The following is a 13,124-nucleotide window of genomic DNA, read 5'->3' on the forward strand; positions in this document are numbered from 1 at the left end:
GATAAAGGATGGCTTTAAGATACTCCCATGGCACAGGAGCGTGAGTTATGGCCCTGGGTTCAGTTTAACTGTGGAAAAAATAAGGCAGATGAGGTGATTTGCAGGGAGCTCTGCTATTCCCAATGTGCAGAAATTCTCCACCTTAGTCTTCTGACCTGGTACACGGCTGATGTGCAGAAATTTAGGTTGTTGTTATGGTGTTTGAGAAAAAATGCCGAGGCATTTAAAATATCCATCGAATGATGTTGATGACTGGCAAGCCTGTCGATGCCTGTGAGTCACGCATTTGGCTTCATGGGAGCTGGGTGCCAGGACACAAGAACTCACCCTTCTTGCCCACTCATAGTTTACTTGGAGTGAACAATAATCCAATAATCCAAATTTATCTGGAAAGAAAAGATTTCCCAGATCCAGGATTTCCAGTACTAAGTCCACGCCATTCACAGGCAAATCAGGACAGTTGTTCACCCTAATTCTGGAAATCACTGACTTCAACAGGTAACCCCTCCGATGCCCGTGACTTACCCCCTACAAGGCATGTGTTCATTGCACCTGAACCTGGGAGTTGAAACTCCAAGGGAGGGGAGCCTGCGCAGAGCATTCAGAGTGTGTCCAGTTGATGCAAAACATCTCCCTCCTTCCTCTGTACATTTTCACTCGTGAGTCCATTAATTAACCCTCTAAGATCCTACTCAGACCAGAAGAGTCTGTGCCGTGTGTTTTAAAACTGACAGAGAAGGGTTGCTGTGGACTCAGAGTCTGGTTTAATAGAAGTTTTGATGAATGCACCACGGAAACATTCTCTGATTCTTCGATAAGACAGATGAAGAGGGACCTTTAGTTAGGAGTTTCAGCCTTTGGTTTCTTGTCCAGTAGCTTTGAACTTCTGCGTAGGACGTTAACTTCTTAGGATAACTGTTAGAAAAAGCTATTAATCAACTAAGCTAAGTTGATCAACATTACCTCCATCCTGTATCCTTTCCATCCATACCAAATATCATATCCACTGAACTGAGAGAGCGCCATTCTACTAACAGAGTCTTGGTAGCACAGAAGGGAAAAGTCATGGAAGCATTTTTATAGGATTTTATGGCCTAGGCTGGGCGATTTTAAGGTGAGTCTTAGATGGCAGCAAGCTAGTCCAGATTGGTTTTGAATCGGTGGGTACAGAGAGGCAAAGGTCTTGGATAAAGTCTTGATGAGAAAACTGTAAATCATGATAAGTACGCTGGTTTAGCTTGTTTATAGTTTTATCTTTCTGAGTCAAGTACGCCCTAAAGCAAGAAGACAAATTGTGCTTGTTCCGAGTATTATTTAATACAAGAACAAGAAAACATGCCCAGCCTGGTCTAACGCAGGAACAGAACATTCCACTGGCTTTGGCTCTCAAGTATTTTGATGTTGTGGTCGCCGACTGATGTGGTCAGGGTTAGTCAGACCTCTGTTTTTCTCTGGGGGATTCTCTCTCCCCAAAGATACTGTGGGAAACCTTGGAGGCATCATTCATATAGCTAACCCCCCACCCACGCAGGTGGTGAGAATTTGAGTCTGGCTGAGCAAGTCAAACTCTTTCTGGAAACCGAGCTGTAAGGAGAAGGATATAAGAATTTAAAAATGGTTGTAGCTGATTTTTCCAGCTGTATTATCCTGAAGAAACAATTCCTTCATTCCTATAACCTGTTTCCCCAAAATTACCTCATGGGAGGTGCTTCTGAGAGTCTCTGAGGTTTCCCTTCAAGTACTCTCATATCATTTCAAAAAGTGTCTTTTTGTTGTAGTTAAGTAAACCAGAATTTGCTTCTGTTAGAGTTAACCAAAAAAGACTATTTGACACTGTCAACAATTGTTTATAAAAATGTTATTTTCTGCACTGCCCATATCTGATCCCAGTAAGTCAATATGTCAAGCCCAAAAGGTGAATGCATCAAAAAAAACATACTTGAGAATTATTTACCTAAACCACCTATGCGATCTCTGTCTCCCAGAGGTGGAAGTAAGGTCCTTTTCATTCAGAAACACCTTTTCATCTTTTTCTTTATTCAACACAGATTTGAATTCCTGCCATGTGCTGGGCCATGTTCTAGGCACAGGGAATATCACAGTAAACACAGTCCCTGCCTTCGGGGAAGGTGTGTGCTAGTGGCTGTGGACAGTCAGTGAATAGGAAAATATCTTATATATCAAATCACAATAAGGAGTTTAAAGAAAAATAAAGATGAAGTGTGATAAAGAGTGCCAGCAGATGTGGAGGAGAGCCTCTAGTCTACCAAGGTTGGGTCAGGGAAGACCTTATTGAACAGTGACATTTGATCAAAGACTTGAAGGTTGTGAGGGAGTCATCAGACTCTCTGGGCATCAAGGCAGAGCGAATGGTATGTGCAAAGGTCCTGGGGAAAGGGTGTGACTGGAGAGTTTGGGGGCCAGCAGGACCAGTATGACTGGAGCCCAGGGAGCACAGAGGGGCTGGTTAGAGCTGAGTCCAGGGAGGTACCAGGCAGCTCCTCCAGCCTTGCAGGGCATTGTAGGAACTTTGATTTTTACTCACAGTAATGTTGCAGCCACTGCAGGATTTTGAGCAGATGAGCGACACGGTTGACTTCCATATTAAAATCATGAATCTGGTGGCTATGTTAACAAGGGGCTGAAGCAGGGGCAAGGATTAAAAAATAGGAAAACCAGCTACCAGACTTTGTCACAAGCCAGAGGAGAGAATGTGGTGGTGAGAACAGGGGATGGTAAGTGAGTGGTTTAGATTCTAAGCATAGAATTGAACAAAGATTCAGTAGAATTTGCTTATGGATTGGAATACGAAATGGGAGAGAAAGAAAGAGGTCAAGGATGAACCTAAGGTTTTGGCCCTGAGTCACAAGAAAAATGGAGCCAACGTTTACTGACTTGGGAGAATCCACGTTGGGGTGGTTCAGGGAGAAAATCTAGGACACAGTCTTGAACACTGCATATGTACAACTGGAGCAAATTTACCAGACTCCTCTCCACCCATCTCCCCTCATCCTGCAGGATGCCCTCTGGAGATCACGCACCTCCTCTGAGCAAGGGCGCGTGGCTCTGGGGAAAGCAATACTCCGCCTCCCCCATATCTCTCACGAAGCCCTGCAGCCCTCGGTCACCTGCACAGCCCGCATTCCCTCCACCTTGGGCTGTTTGCAGGAACTCAGTATTTCTTCCTGGGAAATAAACCTAATTAATGTGTTTTCCAGTGTGTCGCCTCAGTCCTGCAGGAACCCATGGAACTAAATTAAAATCTATGTTTCACATTTTGGATGAGAAGGTAGTCGTGTCCGTGTTAATATTAATGAGAGCGGCAGCCCAAGACATGAACTTCAATTTCTTCCAGGCAGCGAGAACGTCCCCTCCAAAGTGCCAAGGGAGACGGCACTGTTTGAGTCCATGACAGTGTTTTAAACTTTAATAACATTTTGTCTGAAAATGAATAATACAGGTCCTATATGATTTGAATCTTTATATTACATTCCTTTCTCTCATTTTGCAGACCATTATCTTATAATAGCTACCCTTGCTTAGAACTTACTCTTCGCCCAGCACTGCTCCAAGAGCATTACAGTGGCTTGCTCACTGAAGTCTCTGACCGGTCCCATGAACTAGGTCCTATAGTGATCCCTCTTTTATAGACAGGGAAACTGAGGCACAGAATGTTGGGAAACTTGCCCAAATTTACACAATCAATAAGGGGCCTATCCAGGATGCCAACTGAGGCAATCAGGTCGAGTCTGTGTTTTTAACTCTATGGCAATGGCCCTCGGGTGGTTACCGTTAGAGCCACCTGGGGCGTTTGTATAAAGCATCCACGCCCAGGCCAAGTTGAGAACAGTTGGTTGAGCGCCTCTGCCTGAGGGAGACTGGGCAGTAGCAGGACTTTGAAACCAAGCTCTACCACTCCAACTGGGGGAGGGTGGGGGCATTTAACTAAATCATTTCCCTTCTCTAAACCTCAGTAGTGTTCATCTGTAAAATGGGACGGTCCTGGCTCCTGCCTGGCAAGGTTGTTGTCTCAAGCATTAAATGTAGGGTGGCCACCCATCCTGGTTAACTCGGACCGAGGAGGCTCCCGCGACTTGGGACTTCCAGCTCCTCAACGGAACAGGGAGGGACAAATCGGGACAAGTTGTTCACTGTAATTAAATGAGCCGATGCACCGTATCAATGCACCAAGCATTCGTGAGCACCCAGCAAGCAGTAGCTATTAGACTAACATTTGATATTTACGTCTATTTTGCTTTAAAGCCGCCCCACACATATCTAAGGGATTTTCAAGGCAGGGATAAAGAGGCACATTTGAAGGTCAAAGAAGGCCAGTGCGGCTGGACCACATCAAACGAGAGGTCGCTACAGTCAATCTCAGGGGCAGGGAAAGTAATAAAACGCCAGAGAGCAATACACAGGGACAGGATTCAATCTGGTCACCTTAAGTGAACCTCAGAAGCCGAGAATTTCAGAGGGGAAGGGGGCGGAGGAGCTCAAAGTCATCCCTACCCAGCAGCCAACACAAACCACCAGAGTGAGTCCCACCAATGACGCCACTTACCAGGAAATAGACTCCTAGGCCAGTGCTTGCACACTCGCGATGCTCAGTGAGAGGCCTGAGGAGCTAGCTGACTGCAGCTCTGTTTAACGTTAATAAACGTGGTCACCGAAGAGAGTTGCAAAGCCAAGGTCAACATTGGAGGATAAAGGTGTGAGTACCTGACATTTAGCTTGTTCTGACCTGTAAAGCATTATTAATGCGTCTTTACCTTAGTATCACTGGTGAGGCTGGGAGATTTCTAAAGAATGGTGGGACTGTTTCCCGTTTCTTTAATGTCCTGTGGGTTGAAATCCCCATGACTCAGGCCAAAACAAACAAACATGCTTGCCTTTTGCTCTTGACTTTTATTTTGTTTTTTGCTTTGTATTTCCTTTTAAGGTCATGGCATAGAAATTCTGACAGCTAATTTCTCCCTAATTGGAAACTCTAAGAATGGGGAGGGCCCTCTGAGATGGTGACCCAGGGAAAATGTGTCACCCTTCGCTCCCGGATATCCTTGCCTTTTGCACATCTTGCATTGGCCCTGGGACAGCAAAATCAAAAGTCTGCCTGGAGCAGGAAGGTGATGTAAACAAAGGACTTGGGTCTGGAGCCAGAAAAAGAAGAGTGCAGGAGGGGCCGCCAAGCGCCAAGCCAGTAACACCCTGGGCATTGCCAGAGCCCCGGGAGGGACACAGTGCAGCTACAATGGAATGCAGATCCCAGACTCTTCAGCCCAATCCTGTCTGGTGGCCTCACATCTTCTCAGAGTTAAGGCCAAAGTTCCTACAAAGGCCCCTAAGGCCCTGCGGGATCACGCGCACCCCTCACTCCTCAGACCTTTCCATCCTGTCTGTATTCCTGCTGCTGCTCCCTGGGCTCCAGCCCCATTGGCCTTTCAGCTGTGCTTGGTAGATACCAGATACCTTCCAGCCTCAGGACCTTTGCACAAGCTGTTTCTCCTGTACTCTTCCTCCTAGATGGACACAGAGCTTAATCTCTCACCCACCACAGGTCTTTACTCAAGCTTCAGTTTCTTAGTGAGTTTCTCCTTGTCCATTCCATCTCTAATTGGGGGCCTTCCCTCCCGCCCTCATGCTGCCACATACTCGCTGTTCTTCTTCTTTTCTGTTTTTCTTCTTAGCACATGCCATCATCTGATATATTACGTGTTCAATTATTTACTGATTGTCTCTCTGCCTCAAAAATGCAAGCTGAATAAACGTAGGAATTTTACCTTCTTAAGAAAATTTACCAATTGTCTCTTTCCAGCACCTGGTGCATAGGAGCCACCATAAAAATACTTATTGGATAACGAATGAAATCAACGAATATGGAGCGTCTCGTGATCTGAGACCTGCATATCCAGTTAAAGAGAGAAACTATATGGGGCCGGCCCGGTGGCGCAGCAGTTAAGTTCGCATGTTCTGCTTCTCAGTGGCCGGGGGTTCACTGGTTCAGATCCTGGGTGCGGACATGGCACCACTTGGCAAAAGCCATGCTGTGGTAGGCATCCCACATATAAAGTAGAAGAAGATGGGCACAGATGTTAGCTCAGGGCCAGTCTTCCTCAGCAAAAAGAGGAGGATTGGGGGCTGGCCTGGCGGCGCAGCAGTTAAGTGCACACGCTTTGCTTTGGCAACCTGGGGTTCACCATTTCAGATCCCGGGTGTGGACATGGCACCACTTGGCACGCCACGCTGTGGTAGGCATCCCACATATAAAGTAGAGGAAGATGGGCATGGATGTTAGCTCAGGGCCAGTCTTCCTCAGCAAAAAGAGGAGGATTGGCAGCAGTTAGCTCAGGGCTAATCTTCCTCAAAAAAAATAAAGAGAGAAAGTATAGCATGAGGAAGTCAAATCAAATATGTTGGTGGTTTGAATGCCTCCCTGGGGCTGCCAGTTCGCACTGTTTCTAAGTCCATTTCATTGAACTGTCAACCAGGTAATAGGTGCATATGACCTGCTCTGTCCTGGGGAACAGCGGTAGGGGCAGGACAAAAAGGCACAAAGATGGGGAAGCCAGTCTGTCTTCAAGACGTTCACTCTCTGCTTAGATTCCGTAGGAAGAAACCCAGAACACTTTTAGGCTAAATCAAACATGGCAGCATGGTGGCCCAAAGACAGAATGGTGTCAGTGAATGATTTTGTTGAACTCATTAGGAATTTAAAAAATAAAATAGTTTAACACTCTGGAGGTTTCAAATAAAAATAGAGATTTCTGGATTCTCTTGAAAGATCTGAGCCCCGTGTACCTGCAGGACAAGGATTGGGTGACACAGAGAAGCACCTGTCCTGTTTCTTTTCCATTCCCTCTGGCGTCCCTGGAGGCAGTGGTGCTGGCATCCTTTGATATAGCCCAGTGCTCTCCCCATCTGTAGGGTCAGCACCTGGAGGTGAGAGAAAGGAGGGGCCAGTGTGGTCTGCAGTGGTCAGAGAAGGCTGCCTGGAGGAGGAGAAAGTGGCACAGCTGGGCCTGGAGGGATGGGAACAAGCTCTTAAAACCATCCTTCAGCAATAGGAGGTCTTATTCCTCCACCAGTCACAATGCTGGAATTTTAATTCAGAAAACTTTGTAGGGAATTGAAATTTCTATTCTTTAGAGTTTTCTTATTTTTATCACTTATTTTAAGTTGCAACTGATGTTGTAGGAGAATATTTCATATTTAACTATATATGATATATATGATGATTGTGTGTGTGTGTGAGGAAGATTGGCCCTGAGCTAACATCTGTGCCAATCTTCCTCTATTTTATGTGGGATGCCACCATAGCATGGCTAGACAAGCGGTACTAGGTCTGTGCCGGGGATCCGAGCCGACAAACCCCGGGCCACTGAAGTGGAGAGCGTGAACTTAACCACTACGCCACTGGGCCAGCCCCTTATTGATTTTTTTAATCAATTTGCTTTTCCGTTTTCACTCATTCCAAGGACCTGATCATGGCAAAATCTTTTAATACAATTATTCTTTGATCTTATGAATCCACTTTCAAATATTTACCAAGTGCCAGACACAATGTCCCTACAGCCAAAGGCCACTAGGAAAACACCAGAACAAGTTGCATTTATTACTCTGCACGTCGTGGTGAACCGTGAGCCTCTCAGTGAGAGGTTGGTAGAAAGAGCCTCCTATGAGATTTGGGCTGGAGGTGGCTGACTTTGAGAGAGTTCAGAGAAGAGGAACTTACTCTGGAGAGGATGCTCTCAGGTTGTAGGAGCGATTTCACGTTTGGGCATCTTCCTCTAACTCATCTGGGAGGAGGACAGCCCGGGGCAAGACTGAAGCTGTCATTGGTAAAGAAGCTGCAGTTACTTGTATTAGAGGGGAGTGGCAGATGCTTGGGACCTGCGCCTTGGCAAGGGTGAGGGTTTTGTCTGCATTTGGAGTGTCCTTGTTGTCATCCATCCTGGTCACAGAGTAGGTTTCTCTGATATCAATGTTTTTTGAAAATGTGCGTGTTTAACAGGAGAACACCAAGTCCTATCTGGGATGTCAGGGGCATTTGTCTCTTTTCTTACTGAGTTACTACCAAAAAAAGAAAACAGAAACAAAACCCTCACTGAATTTATAATCAGGGACCAAAGATAGCACTAAGCAGAAAGGTTGTCATATAATTAATGGTTCCTTAACCTTGTCTTAAGTTCAGCGAAGAACAGCTCCAATATAAGCATATACATTAAGGACGTCAAATCTATTTGGGGAGAGGGGTGGGGTGGAGGGAATGAGCACCAGAGAACACAGTCTTTCCGTGGTTGAGAAATTTGTAGGGCCGTGTGCAGCTTATTCCTATTTGTGTACTGAAAAATGAAGAAAGCATACACAAATTTTGTTGAATTTTGATGTTTACAATGGACAAATTGATTATACACTGCTTTTGAGGTCATGACAAATGTCCACATTGGAATCCCTACATGGGCATGAGGCCTGGGTCACAGAACCCCATTATGGCCACTCTCTTTTGTCCCCACCCTCATAATAGCCCCTGGACAGGCCAATGGCAATCCCACATCTCAGGTTGAATTATTTTAGCCAAGTAGATGGCAACTCAGAAACTTCCAATGAAAACAGAATATAGAAGAAATGTCATTGTTAAACTAAAACTCTTGTCTTCATTTTCTTTTGGAAAATAGAGGGCATAGTACACACTGCTCCTTTAAATATTTATTTAGAATTGATTCATAGGTGAATCAGAAGGAGCCTGGGTCACATTTCCTTATGGAAGAGTGAAGGGAATAAATCTGCATGGCATTACCACTTTCCATTGCCCATCACCCTGTCACGCAACGTGGCGTGCCAGCTTCACGAGGGACCCTGGAATCAATTAACAGTGAATTATTTATACGAGCAACTGCTGCAAAGTGTTTCCCAGCTGTTGTTTCATGAAAGACATCTTGTTCTTTTCAAATTTTGCCCTAGGCATGTATGTAAGAGACCAAATTCATCATCAGAATGAAAGGGATTTTCTTTTCCTTTTCCAAATATAAAGACAGGCTCACACACAAGATCCCTCAGCTCACTTTTGGAAAGTTGAGATGTCGATCATCACTGTGTAATTTTAGCTGTCGTCCTGCTAGACGGAAGTCTTAACTGCCACTGTGCTGGCCCCTGGTTAAATGTAACAAAGAGGGGGGGCGGTTCTTTCCACCGCTAAACGCAGAGTCAGCGGTAGATTAGAATTCAGCACTTCACCCACGAGAAGTTATAGGACGATGTCCTTCAAGTACCTGTCTCCTTCCTTTCCACTCTAAAATGATGCTTAGGGGCCGGCTCCGTGGCCGAGTGGTTAAGTTCGCGTGCTCCGCTGTGGCAGCCCAGGGTTTGGATCCTGGGCGCGGACATGGCACTGCTTGTCAGGCCACGTTGAGGTGGCGTCCCACATCCCACAACTAGAAGGAGCTACAACTAAGATATACAACTATGCATGGGAGGGTTTGGGGAGATAAGCAGAAAAAAAAAAAAAAGAATATTGGCAACAGTTGTTAGCTCAGGTGCCAATCTTCAAAAATAAAATAAAATAAAATGATGCTTAGAAACCTAACTGACGCTCTCATTTATTCCTTTTTTTTTTTTTTTTTACCCATTTTCTCTAGGAAGTTCTTCCATTTCCATGGGAGCAGCCAGCTAATAGATAGATCAATTCATTTGGGTAATAGATAAATACATTCAGTAACTGTTACTGTGCTGACTAAATTCAGAAGATTTTCGTTTCTTTGGGACTCTTTTGGAAATTTCAAGAAGGATTCTGATATGAGAATTTCTTGCATAGACAGGAAAACACCCAGAATGGAAGTCTGCATGGCATTTCATTTGCTGACAACCTCAGAAGAGACATTTGGGGTTCTTTGTTAAGCGTTAGGTCGCATCTTTTTCAGGCACCAAGGTGAGACGTAGGGAGAATGCCCCCTTCACATTGCAACGTTGACCCAGATTATTGAGGTTCTCTGGCTCTTCCTCGTCCTGTGTTATTTTGGGGAGGATGGAGAAGAGGGGGAGCACCTGAGCCACAGATAATTCTTTCCCAGTGGCTGTGTTGGTTTTCAGATCTGAGAGCAAACGCGCATCTCTCTGGGAACATCAGAGTAACACCCACCACGGGTGCACACAGACTCTCATACACACGAATGCAGAAGGAACCAAGCAGACATCAGTGTAAGACTCCAAACCCGATGATGATAAACTCTGTTGGGTTGGGGGCTGGATCACGAGTCGTCTTCTCTCTACAATTTTGGAGCTGTGGACAGGTAAGCGCAGGGAGAAATATCCTGCAAATCGGTAACATAGGTGTTTAATGCTACTGTTCTTGTCACATTTTTATGTTGGCTTTTCTCTCTTTTTCAGAAGCTTTCCTAGAAGGGTCATCTGTAGAGCAGTTGGCTTCATCATCCCCAAGGCATACCGTGCCATCCATCGTTCTCCACCAGTGATACTTGAGCATAAGGAAGCTCATTCTCAACCTGCTCACACTGCCCTTGTATCAGCCGAAGCCATGTCCCCAGGCTTGCCTGTCAGCACAGCACATTAGGGCTCATCTCCATGGGTCCCGATGGTTCTGCGGGCTCCCCAACGAGACACAACCCAGAAAAGCTCCCCCTAAACCTGGAGGATTGGCCAACTGATGGATAGCAGCTCTGACAGACCCCAAGCAGCTTAACACTTCTGGAGAACCCCCTCAGCAGCTCTGAAATGAGGCCACGCTCTGAGGCTTAGAGTCCATGCAGCTTCCGTACAGACACGGAACGTGGTGGCATTTTGCTTTCTTACTCGCTGCTCGATTTTTCTTGCCTGCAATTAAACAAGATGGTTTACAAATGCATGATTGGAAACTCAAAGAACGCTGATTTTGTTTGTTTGTTTGATTTTTAACCATATGGCAGAAAAAAATCATGAGTTGAGGATGAGGAAATCTGAGTTAAAACCCCAGACACACTGTATATGTATCATGTGGTCTTTGTCAATAATAAGAATAGTTGTAGTAGTAAAGGTAATAACACTAAAAATAAGAAGAGTTATTATTATTTACCTAAGGTCTACCACGTACCTGACAAGATGCCAAGACATTTGCAATCATTATCTCTTTCAATCATTGCGATAACCTTATGAGGAATGCTCTACTGTCATCTCATTGTACAGATGAAGAAACTGAGGCTCAGACAAAAGAAGCAATGAGCCTGTGCCAAGTACTGAGAAAAGAAGGGAGCTGAGGTTTTAAAGTTGGGTGTACTCTCTGCTTCTCACCACTAGGTCATGTTCCAACTGCCCCGTGCCCATCTTATGTCTCCTATATCAACCCCAATTAAAGCCATTAGAAATATTCCACTCACCACATTCCCTCTACGGGTCCAATAAAACTCCTTATTAATTCTTATTTAACATAGAGCAGCATTTAGCCAAATTCCAGTTTTATTTTCTAATTGTTTCAAGCTCAAAGCTCAAATGACTCAAATGCTTATTATCATCTGGGAGTTCAGCCAACTAACGTCCTTGGGGCTGAGGACAAAGGGAAGCCAGCAGTCATTGTTTCTCTGTTTATTTCTAAGATAGAATGATGTGGCCACCTTTTCAAGGGAGATGTGCATCCTTAGGGAGAGAAAAAGGAGGAGGATATAAGAAAGAGAGAGAAATAGAATTGAGAGAGAAAGGAGTGGGAGGCAAGAGAGGAAAGGAGGAGGGGAGGAGGAGGGGAAAGAGGAGTGAGGGGAGGAGGAGCGGAGGGGGATGGAGAGGACGAAGAGAGGGGAAGAAGCAGGGACGAAGTTTCCAGGCAGAGATAACAGCAAAAGCAAAGGCTGAGGTGGGGATGGGATGGGGAGCAGTTGGTGCAGACAAGAAATGTGATGGCCAGTGTGGCTGGGGTACAGGGAGTGGAGGAAGAGAAGTAGGAAGCGAGTTCAGAGAGGCAGATGGGGCCACATCATCCTGGGCCCTGTACGACATCCTGGGCTCCTGAAAGGACATTGAATTTGGCTCTAAGTATGCTGAGAAGCCATTGCAGGATGCTGCTCACCTGATTTACGTTTTTAAGAAACTGCTCTAGCTTTTCTGTTGAGAAGAGGCAACAGAAGAGCAAAGTTGAAATCTCAAGGTCACCGTCGGAGGCTGTGTCAGTAATCCTGGAGAACGGCGATGCTTGCACCAGGGCAGCAGTGGTGGAGACGGTGAGACGTCTTCAGAGTCAGGATGTGTTTTGAAGGTGGAGCTGATGATGGATGAAGGGATGAAGGGAGATGCGATTTACTGAGATGGGGACACTGGAGAAATCCCCTCTAGAAGGAGAAAATCTAGGTTACTGTAGGTTTGGATGACTTTTAAAATACAATGCCCAAGGCACTATCCATGAAAGGAAGAATTGATAAGCTAGACTTGATTAAAATTTAAAAATTCTGTCCTGCAAAAGACACTATCCAGAGACAGAAAAGACAAGCCATAGACTACAAGAAAGTATTTGCAAAAGAAAGATCTGAGAAAGGACTGTGATCCCAAAAATACGGATAACTCTTGAAACTCAACAATAAGAAAACAAATAACCCAATTAAAAAAATGGAGTAAAGATATTAACAGACACCTCTCCAAAGAAGATATACAGAGGCAAATAAGCATATGAAAAGATGCTCCACATCCTATGACATTAGGAAAATGCAAGTTGAAACAATCATACGATACCTCTACACACCTATCAGAATGGCCAAAATCTGGAACCTTGACAACACCAAATGTTGGCGAGGATATGGAGCAACAGGAGTTCTCACTTCTTGGTGGTGGGAATGCAAAATGGTGCAGCCAATTTGGAAGACTGTTTGACCGTTTCTTACAAAACTAAACATACTAGTACAGTTCAACCCAGCAACTTCTCTCCTTGATATTTATCCAAAGGAGTCGAAATTCTATGTCCACACAAAAACCTGCACACAGATATTAATAGCAGCTTCATTCATAATTGCCAAAACATGGAAGAAACCAAAACCTCCTTCAGTAGGTGAACGGACAAATAAACTGTGGTCCATCCAGACAATGGAATACTCTTCAGCTCTAAAAATAAATGATCTTCCAGGCCATGAAAAGACAAGGAGGAAACTTAAATG

At 45.0% G+C, this 13,124-nt stretch overlaps 1 long non-coding RNA gene across 1 annotated transcript; it reads left to right on the forward strand.

Annotated features, from left to right (window-relative positions):
• The first annotated feature begins 9,534 nt into the window (after positions 1-9,534).
• LOC139084480 (uncharacterized) lies at positions 9,535-12,566 on the forward strand. The gene is made up of 2 exons (XR_011541888.1): positions 9,535-10,286; positions 10,384-12,566. It is a non-coding gene; the product is annotated as an uncharacterized lncRNA (long non-coding RNA).
• Positions 12,567-13,124: the final 558 nt, after the last annotated feature.

Source organism: Equus przewalskii, chromosome 7 (genome assembly GCF_037783145.1).
Source record: "Equus przewalskii isolate Varuska chromosome 7, EquPr2, whole genome shotgun sequence".
Classification (NCBI taxonomy): Eukaryota; Metazoa; Chordata; class Mammalia; order Perissodactyla; family Equidae; genus Equus; species Equus przewalskii.